Below are 11,135 nucleotides of genomic sequence, written 5' to 3' on the forward strand. Positions count from 1 at the left end.
CCATTAATTGAAAGTTAGACGTCCACCCCCATAGAATTTCAGGTGTTAGGCACCTATTCCCTTGAAAAGGGATCTTCAGGTTCTGTTTTTGGATAAATTAAATGGCCCTATGATAAAAATTTTAGCATTCTGACATTTGTATATCCTACAAACCAAAGAACTAAATCTCATAGAGCAGCGTCCGGGTAGTAGGCCCTGATCCCTCAAATAGCACACTCACAAGTGTTTGCTTTTTTGTTTTGTTTTGTTTTTGTTTTTGAGACAGGGTCTCACTCTGTCACCCACGCTGGAGTGCAGTGGCACAATCACGGCTCACTGCAATCTCGACTTCAACCTCCTGGGCTCAATCCATCGTCCTACCTCAGCCTCCCAAGTAGCTGGGACTACAGGTGCATGCCACCACACCTGGCTAATCTTTACATTTTTGTAGAGACCAGATATCACCATGTTGCCCAGGCTGGTGCCAAACTGCTGGGCTCAAGCGATCCTCCCACCTCAACTTCCCAAAGTGCTGGGATTATTAGAGGCATGAGCCACCGTGCCTGTGTTTGCTTTTTTAATGTATCATTCTAAAATATAAGTATGCAATCAAGGATCACCAGAAATTTCAGGAAAACTTGCAACATGAGTGATAGCAACATAAACAGAAAAATAGACTACAAATAAAACAGGTAATTCAGAGTATAAATGAGTACTTTAAGCAACAATGCTTATTACTATCAACAGGATGATTTGCAAGAAGATATTGCACTCATAAAACAATAGGAAGCTATGAAAAAGAAACAGATCAGAACAATAAAGAGCTGTTGGAAATTAAAGATAGGGGTTGCCAAAGTAGAATTTTCAGAACAAAGTTAGGAAGATAAAGTTGAGCAAATCTCCCAGAAAACAGAACAAAAAGACTGAGATGGGAAATCTCAAAGAACAGAAAAGAGAAATAGGCTTTATACAAAAGGCCCAATATCCTGAAAACTTAAGTTCCAGAAAGAGTTAACAGAGAAAATGGAGAAGTATATGGCAGACTCACTTCACAGCAATAACTTAAACATACCCTGAGAATGACCCTATGATCTCAGAAGAATGTGTGTTCGAAATTCCAAGCTAAGGAATTTGGGAGTAGCCAACCCAGAGATTCATTCCTTATCTATGAGGAACATCTGAATCCCCAGCCCATCCCATGGAAGACAGGCCTTCCAGGAGGATTGAGGTCCTTTGTTTTGGGTTAAATGAAGGTTGTCAGGTGGAGGTTGTTAGGAGGAGGGTGCTAAGGGAAAATGCTACATAAACTGCGTGCTTTTTACAGACGGCAGTGGTTCTCCTGTCCAGCCCACTGCCACTGGACTACCCTGTATATGAGTCCCCTCAATAAGTCCTATGTCTTGTTTGCTGGCTCCAGTTTCTTCTTCGGCCTCTCAAACATGGTGCCATTCCTACTGAAATCAGTAGGGGTCTGGTGACAAGATGCCATCATCAAAAATGAACACAAGATATTTTTTCAGAGAGGGAGGAATATCCCAATTGATAGGGTATCCCAAGTGCCCTTCGAAATAAATGAAAAAAGATCCGTGTCTCAATGTGTTGTGAAATTTCAGAACATTAAGGATAAAAGGAAGACCCTGAAAGGTTCCAGTGAAAAGATCTTAGCATTCTGACATTTGTGTATCCTGCAAACAGAAGACAAAAGTATCAATTATGAAGGAATGAGAATCACACTAATGTCAGATTTTTCATCAGCAACAAGGATTTCTATAAGACTATGGAGCAATGCCCTCAAATAAATGAGGGAAAATTAGTTTACAATTTTATACCCATCAAAAAAGGTGAATCAAAATCCAAATGTCAATCAAAAATGAAAGAATAAAGACATTTTTTGGAAATAAAGGGACTCAGTATACTTTTCATGTATCCTATTCTAGTAAGTTACTTTAGAAGATAAGTTTTAAAAAAATGAGAGAATAAACTCACACAAAGGACAAAACAAAAACAGAAAAATAGGGACTCAAGAAATAGTGAATCTAACTCAGGAAAGTAATTTTAGTCTCAGTATCACGGTTGTATAGCAAGCCTGGAAGCCAATCAATCCAGAGTGAAATTGGCCTTTAGAGGACTCTAAAAGGAAGCTACCTAGGAAAAGATGAGATTTAAGAAATCTGTGTTAGAACAAATTACGAAGGTGATAAAGGCAGAAGATTCAGTGAAAAAAGAAAAGCAATGAGACATGAAAATTCAGGGAAATACAGCATTTTGGGCCCTTCTGAGAAGACCTACTTTGAGAACAAAGAGATTAGATTTGATTTTGACAAACCAAGAGATTAGTCAAAATTTGAAACTCAGGATTGGAGAAGTAGCTGTAAATGAACAGGTGGTAATCATTGAATACATTTAACTATAGAAAAGCCTAAACAATGGTGAGAAATAGGGTTTTTAAAGAAACCAGGCCAGGCACAGTGGCTCATGCCAGTAATCCCAGCACTTTGGGAAACTGAGGCGGGAGGATCCCTTGAGCCCAGGAGTTTGAGGCCAGCCCGGGCAACATAGGGAGACCTTCCGTCTTTACAAAAAAAATGCAAAAATTAGCCAAGTGTCGTGGAACATGCCTGTAGTCCCAGCTACTCAGGAGGCTAAGGTAGGAGTATCAATTGAGCCCAGGAGGTTGAGGCTGTGATGAGCTGTGATCGTGTCACTACGCTCCAGGATGGGTGACAGAGTGAGCCCCTGTTTCAAAAATAAAACATAAGGAAACCAAACTTTGTCATGCATTTTCTCATGTTACTGCATCTTAAAAAATTTCAGTTTAAAGAGCTCAGTATTTTTAAAAACAACCAAAATTATACATTGAGTCAAGACAGGTCTAAACAGGACATTGAATGTCAAAATCCTGTGCCTTTGGATGGCAATGCTGTTTATTTCGTGCTGATCAGGATTGAGGAACTAGAAATAACAATGTAGACAAAGAGCAGATTCAGTGGAGTGAGGAAATGGGAGGGGATGAACCAGGAGGTTGTGGTCAGAGGGGAATTTCAGAGTTTTAAATAGTTATCAGGTGTGACCAAATTAGCTTGTAGTTGGAGTAGAGGTGGAAGTAAAGAAATTGAGAAAGGAATGTAAGGGTTGCATGTTAGAAAACATGGAATATGGTAAAACAAACAACAAACTAAGCCATTGAAACAGGATGAAGGGACTGTCCTGCAAGTAGTAGAGAAGGAAGAGGAATGGCGGCATAAATAAAAGGCATAAAAATAGATTTATTTGTTATGATTCATGTATTACTCAGAGGCTTCTGAATTCCTAGAACTTCTATTGAGATTTCCAAATCAGTTAGTAATAATATTCAAATATTGTATTTCACTGATGTGCTTTACTGTTAATTTCACAGTGCTATTAGAGGCCTAATGTCTTCAGATAAATTGATGTTCAGAGCTTCCAGAATAGTCTGTTGTCAATTTAGAGTATGGGTAGCGTTACATTTTAGGGCCAAATGATCTCAGATGTAATTAGCTAATAGAACTGTGGGTGATCAGAAGTTAAGGATCTTGAGATGGAGAGAATGAGCTTGAAGTATCCAGGTGGGCCCAATGCCCAAAATAATCACAAGAGTCCTTATAAAAGGGAGTCAGGAAACTGGTGACGGGAGACATGAGGATAGAAGCGGGAGGTTGATGAGGTGAGGCAAGCAGGCAGCCAGCGTCTGGAGGCTGAAGAAGTCAGGGAAGCAGATTCTGCCCTCAGAGCTCCCAGAGGCAGCCACCCTGCCAACAACACCTGGGCTTTAGCCTCCTGAGACTGATTTTGGACTTCTCATCTCCAGAATTGTAAGATAATGAATTGGTGTTGTTTTATGCCAGTAAGTTTGTGGTAGTTTTTACGGTAGCAACAGGAAACTAATACGAAAAGTTTGCAAATGGTTTCAGGGTTTTGATTGCCAAATTTTATCAGCAGTGTGTGAATGCCTGTCTTTTTAAATTTTTAACTGACACATACATATTATGGAGTACAGAGTGATATTTTGATGCGTGTGTACAATATGTAATGATCAAATCAGGGTAATTAGCATTATCTGTAACTTCAAATATTTATAATTGCTTTGTGGTGGGAACATTCAAAGTCCTCTCCCAGCTATATGAAAATATACAATAGACTACTAACTATAGTCACTCTACAGTGTCATAGAACGCTGCAATTTATTTTTCCTAACTGTAGTTTTGCATCCATTAACCAGCCTCTCCCTATCTTCCCCTCTCCCCTACCCTTCCCACCCTCTAGTAATCAGTATAGTTTTTTAGTGTCCACATATGAGTGAGAACATGCATTACTTATTTTTCCGTGCCTAGCTTATTTCACTTAATATAATGTCCTCTAATTCCATCCATGTTGTTGTAAATGATATGATTTAATTCTTTATGGCCAAATAGTATTCCATTGTGTATATATACCACATTTTCCTTAACCATTCATATGTTGGTGGATTTCACGCGCGTCTGTGTGAGGAGACCACCGAACAGGTCTTGTGTGAGCAACAAGGCTGTTTATTTCACCTGTGTGCAGGTAGGCTGAGTCCGAAAAGAGAGTCAGCAAAGGGTGGTGGATTATCATTAGTTCTTATAGGTTTTGGGATAGGCAGTGAAGTTAAGAGCAATGTTTTGCGGACAGGGGGTGGATCTTACAAAGTACATTCTCAAGGGTGGGGAGAATTACAAAGAACCTTCTTATGGGTGGGGGAGATTACAAAGTACATTGATCAGTTAGGGTGGGGAAGAAACAAATCACAATGGTGGAATGTCATCAGTTAAGGCTATTTTTACTTCTTTTGTGGATCTTCAGTTACTTCAGGACATCTGCATGTATACGTGCAAGTCACAGGGGATGCGATGGCTTGGCTTGGGCTCAGAGGCCTGACAGTGGACACTTAGGTTGATGCCATATTTTGGCTATTGTGACTAGCACTGCAATAAACTTGGGGGCGCAGATGTCTCTTTGATATACTGACTTCCTTTTCTTTGGATAAATACCCAGTAGTGAGATTGCTGGATCATATAATAGTTCTATATTTAGTTTTTGAGGCACTTCCATGCTGTTTACCATAATGGCTATATTAATTTACATTCCCACCCACAGGGTATAAGAGTTCCCTTTCCTCCACATCCTCACCAGCATTTATTATGTTTGTTTTTGATAATGACCATTCTAACTGTAGTGATATGATATCTCATTGTGGGTTTTATTTGCATTTCCCTGATGATTGAATGTCTCTTTAATCTTTACCTTTTTTTAATGGGTATGTCCTCATTTAAATAGCTTGTAAACTTTTCTAGGGTATGAAACATGTCCAATACTTCTCTTTTTCATCTCATACAGGTATCCTGAACCTGATAGATTCACAAAAGTGTTAACGGTGTTGACAAATTTCAGTAGTGTTGATAAACTTCAAAAGAAACTTGACCTGAGTTTTTAAAAAGGAATTGCATGAATTTTACTTTGAGCCTTCTGAGTTAGGTTGAGTATGATACTGCATGTGTTAGAGTTAAAAAAAAAAAAAAAAAAGTTCCTTCAATAGGATAGGATGTCAATAAACAAAAAAAGTTTTTGAAAGTAAGCTTAGCAGTGCCATTTTGTTACCAAAATGAGAGAAGCAATTTGAAAAAAAAAAGGAAAGAAATAGAAATATACAATAGATTAATATGTAGAAATCGAACATAGATCATGCTTAACCTATCACAATTGTACATTTTTCCTCATTCTTTTTCCACCTATGTTGTTCTAACATATTATCAGATCTAAGAGTTTTTGGGAGTATCTTTAGTTTTTAAAAATATGATTATGTCATCTGCAAAGAATAAGTTGATTTCCTCTTTTCCAACTTGGATACCTTTTATTTCTCTTGCCTGGTTGCTCTGGCTAGGATTTCCTGTACCATGTTTAATAGGAGTGGTGAAAGTGGGCATCCTTTTCTTGTTCCAGTTTTTAGAGGAAAGGTTTTCAGCTTTTCTCAGTGCAGTATGCCTTTGGCTATGGGTAGTCATATATGACCATTATTATGTTGAAATATGTTCTTTTTATGCCTAGTTTGTTGAGAATTCTTATTAAGGTATGTGGAATTTTATTAAATGCTCTTTCTACATCTATTAAGATAGTTTTTGTCCTTTATTCTGTTGATGTGACGTACCATGTTTGATTTGTGTATGTTGAACCATACTTGCATTCCTGGGATAAATCCCACTTGATCATGGTGTATTATGTGCTGGGGTTTGGTTTGCTAGTATTTTGAGGATCATTGAATCTATGTTCCTCAAGGATACTAGCCTACAGTTTTCTTTTTTGTTGTTGTATCCTTGTCTGGTTTTTTTGTACTGGGGCAATGTTGGCTTTGTAAAATGAGTTGGGGAGAATTCCCTCTGCAATCTTTTGGAATAGTTTGAAAAGAATTAGTATTGGTTTTTTGTGGTAGAATTTCGTAGTGAAGACATCTAGTCCTAGACTTTTCTCTGAGTGACTTTTTATTACTGTTCCAATCTTGGTTGGTTGTATGTGTCCAGGAATTCATTTCTTGTAGGTTTTCCAGTTTGTTGGTATATAGCTGTTCATCACAGTGTCTGATCTTCTTCATATGTGTGGTATCAGTTTTTTTCTACAAGTATATTTAAGACAGCTGGCCAAGCGCGGTGGCTCACACCTGTAATCCCAGCACTTTGGGAGGCCAAGGCGGGTGGATCACGAGGTCAGGAGATCGAGACCATCCTGACTAACATGGTGAAAAAAATACACACACAAAAAAAAATTAGCCAGGCGTGGCAGTGGGCGCCTGTAGTCCCAGCTACTCGGGAGGCTGAGGCAGGAGAATGGCGTGAACCCAGGAGGTGGAGCTTGCAGTGAGCCGAGATCATGCCACTGCACTCCAGCCTGGGTGACAGAGCGAGACTCCGTCTCAAAAAAAACAAAACAAAACAAAAAACAGCTTTATTCTAGTTTTAGGATAAAACTTGAAGCGGATATTTCTGTTAGGAAGGATAAATTGTGCAATGTTCACAGATGAGTGAATAGCCATTACAATGAGTAAACAATATCTTAATGCAAACAATATGGATTAATCTTATAATCATCATGTTACATAAAAAAAGCAATGCAGAATAATACATTTCACAGTTGCTAACATGATGAAAAATAAAGGAATTATAAAAGCTAGGCTAATTACTTTCATTTTTAAAAATCTATTTTATTTTTATTTTTGTGGGTACATAGATATATTTATGGGGTACATATTTTGATATAGGCATGCAATGTGAAATAAGTATATCATGGAGAATGGGGTATCTATCCCCTCAAGCATTTATCTTTTGAGTTACAAGCAATCCAACTACACCTTTAAGTTTTCTTAAAATGTACAATTAAGTTATTATTGGCTATAGTCACCCCATTGTGCTATCAAATAGTAGGTCTTATTCTTTCTTTCAATGTTTTTGTACCTATTAACCATCCCTACCTTACCCCTCAGACCCCCACCACCCTCCCAGCCTCTGGTAACCATCCTTCTCCTCTCTGTCTCCATGAGTTCAATTGTTTTGATTGTTGGATCCCACAAATAAACGAGTACATGCAATGTTTGTCTTTCTGTGCCTGGCTTATTTCACTAAACATAATGATCTCCCATTCCATCCATGTTGGGGCAAATGACAGGGTATCATTCTTTTTAAGACATATATACTGTGTATATGTACTACATTTTCTTTATCTGTTTATCTGTTGATGGATACTGAGGCTGCTTCTAAATCTTGGCTATTGTAAACAGTGCTGCAACAAACATGGGAGTGCAGATATCTATTGGATATACTCATCTCCTTTCTTTTGGGTATATATCAAAGAGTGAGATTGCTGGATCATATAGCAGGTATATTCGTTTTTTTTTTTGAGGCGGAGTCTTACTGTGTCGCCCAGGCTGGAGTGCAGTGGTGCGATCTTGGCCCACTGCAAGCTCCGCCTCCCGGGTTCATGCCATTTTCCTACCTCAGCCTCCCGACTAGCTGGGACTACAAGTGCCCGCCACCACGCCTGGCTAATTTTTTGTATTTTTAGTAGAGATGGGGTTTCACCGTGTTAGCTAGGATGGTCTCAATCTCCTGACCTCATGATCCACCCGCCTCGGCCTCCCAAAGTGCTGGGATTATAGGCCTGAGCCACCACGCCTGGCCTATTACTAGTTTTTTGAGGAACCTCCAAACTGTTCTCCATAGTGACATTATTAATTTACATTCCTACCAACAGTGTATGAGGGTTACCTTTTCTTTACATCCCTGTTAGCATTTGTTATTGCCTCTCTTTTGGATATAAGCCATTTTAACTGGGGTGAGATGATATCACGTTGTAGTTTTGATTTGCATTTCTCTGATCAGTGATGTTGAGCACCTTTTATATGCCTGTTTCCCATTTGTATATCTTTTTTTTTTTTTTTTTTTTTTTTTTGAGATGCAGTTTTGCTCTTGTCGCCCAGGCTGGAGTGCAATCATGTGATCTCAGCTCACTGCAACCTCTGCCTTCCGGGTTCAAGTGATCCTCCTGCCTCAGCCTCCCAAGTAGCTGGGATTACAGGCGCCCATCACAACGCCCAGCTAATTTTTTTTTTTTTTTTTTTTTTTTTGTAGAGATAGGGTTTCACCATGTTGGCCCCGCTGGTCTTGAACTCCTGACCTCAGGTGATCCACCTGCCTTGGCCAAGTGCTGGAATTACAGTGAGCCACTGCCCCAGCCACTACTTGTATATCTTTAGAGAAATGTCTATCCAAATCTTTTGCCCATCTTTTGATTGGATTATTAGATTTTTTTCCCTATAGAGTTGTTGGAGCTTCTTATGTATTCTGGTTATTAATAGCTTGTCAGCTAGGTAGTTTGCAAATATTTTCTCCCATTCTGTGGGTTGTCTCTTTACTTTGATAGTATGCTTTGCTGTGCAGAAGCTTTTGAACTTGATATGATCCCATTTGTCTATTTTTGCTTTGGTTGCCTGTACCTGTGGAGTATTGTTCAACAAATTTTTGCCCAGATCAATGTCCTAGAGATTTTCCCCAATGTTTTCTTGTAGGAGTTTCATAGTTTGAGGTCTTAGATTTAAATCTTTGATCCATTTTGATTTGACTTTTTGTATATGGTGAGATATAGGGATCTAGTTTCATTATTCTGCATATGGATAATCAGTTTTTCTAGCACCATTTATTGAAGAGGCTGCCTTTTCCCTAATGTATGTTCTTAGCATGTTTGTCAAAAACAAGTTCACTGTACTTGTATGGATCTGTTTCTGGTTTCTCTATGGTGTTCCATTGGTCTATGTGTGTGTCTCTCTCTCTTTTTTTTTTTTCTCGCTCTGTTGCCCAGGATGGAGTGCAGTGGCACAATCTCAGCTCACTGCAACCTCTGCCTCCTGGGTTCAAGCGATTCTTCTGCTCAGCCTCCCTAGTTGCTGGGACTACAGGTGCCTGCCACCACGCCTGGCTAATTTTTTGTATTTTTAGTAGAGATGGGGTTTCACTGTGTTAGCCAGGGTGGTCTCAATCTCCTGACCTCGTGATCCCACCTGCCTCTGCCTCCCAAAGTGCGGGGATTACAGGCGTGAGCCACCATGTCCGGCTGGTTTATGTATCTGTTTTTATGCCAGTACCATGCCGTTTTAGTTACTATATCTCTGTAGTACAATTTGAAGTTGGGTAATGTTGTTCCTCCAGTTCCCTGCCCCCCTCCATCTTAGGATAGGGATTGCATTAAATCTGTAGCTTGCTTTGGGTAGTATGGACATTTCAACAATATTGATTATTCTAATCCACGAACATGAAATATTTTTTCATTTTTTTGGTGCCCTCTTCAATTTCTTTCATCAGTGTTTTATAGTTTTCATTAGAGATCTTTCACTTCTTTTGCTTAATTCCTAGGTGTTTAATTTTATGTGTAGCTATTGTAAATAAGGTTTCTTTCTTGATTTCTTTTTCACATTGTTTGCTGTTGTCGTATAGAAATGCTACTGACTTTTGTATCCTGTAACTTTACTGAATTTATCAGTTCTAATAGTTTTCTTGATTTTGATATTCAATTTGGATATTCAGTTTGGATATTGGATCTATTTAGTCTATAGTGCAAATTAAGACTGTTTCTTTTGACTTTTCTCTCTGGATGATCTGTCCAAGGCTGAAAGTGGGGTGTTGATCTCCAACTATTACTATATTGGGGCCTATCTTTCTCTAGCTCTAATATTTGCTTTATATATCTGGGTGCTCCAGTGTTGGGTGTGTATATATTTAAAATTACTATATCCTCTTGTTGAATTGACCCCTCTATCATTATTATACAGTGACCTTCTTTGTCTGTTCTTGTAGTTTTAGTCCTTGTCAGAAAAAAAAAAAAAAAACTCGCTCTGTTGCCCAGGCTGGAGTGCAGTGGCATGATCTCGGCTCACTGCAAGCTCCACCTCCCGAGTTCACGCCATTCTCCTGCCTCAGCCTCCCGAGTAGCTGGGACTACAGGCGCCCGCCACTGTGCCCGGCTAGTTTTTTGTATTTTTAGTAGAGATGGGCTTTTACTGTGTTAGCCAGGATGGTCTCGAGCTCCTGACCTTGTGATCCACCCTCCTTGGCCTCCCAGCCTCTCAAAGTGCTGGGATTACAGGCATGAGCCACTGCGCCCAGCCCTAGTTTTGGTCTTAAAATCTACTTTGTCTGATAAGTATAGCAACTCCTGCTCTTTTTTAGGTTCCATTAACATGGAATATCTTTCTCCATCCCTTTTATTTTCAGTCTATGTGTATTTTTATAGGTGAAGTGTTTCCTGTAGGCAACAGATTTGTTTTTTCATCCATTCAGCCATTCTACATATTTTGATTGGAGAGTTTAATCCATTTGCATTCAATGCTACTATTGATAAGTAAACACTCACTCATGCCATTTTGTTATTTGTTTTCTGGTTATTTTGTGGTTTTATTTTCCTTCTTTCTTTCCTTTTTTCCTTTATTAAAGGGGATTTTCTCTGGTGATATGGTTTAGTTTCTTGCTTCATTTTTATTTTCCTTTTTAAGTTTATTTAAAAAAATATATATATAGCTTATTGCTTTCTGCTCCTGTCAGACATGCCTTACCTGAAGTTTCTTGCTTTTTATATTTTGT

This window comes from Pan troglodytes, chromosome 15, assembly GCF_028858775.2.
Source record: "Pan troglodytes isolate AG18354 chromosome 15, NHGRI_mPanTro3-v2.0_pri, whole genome shotgun sequence".
NCBI lineage: Eukaryota > Metazoa > Chordata > Mammalia > Primates > Hominidae > Pan > Pan troglodytes.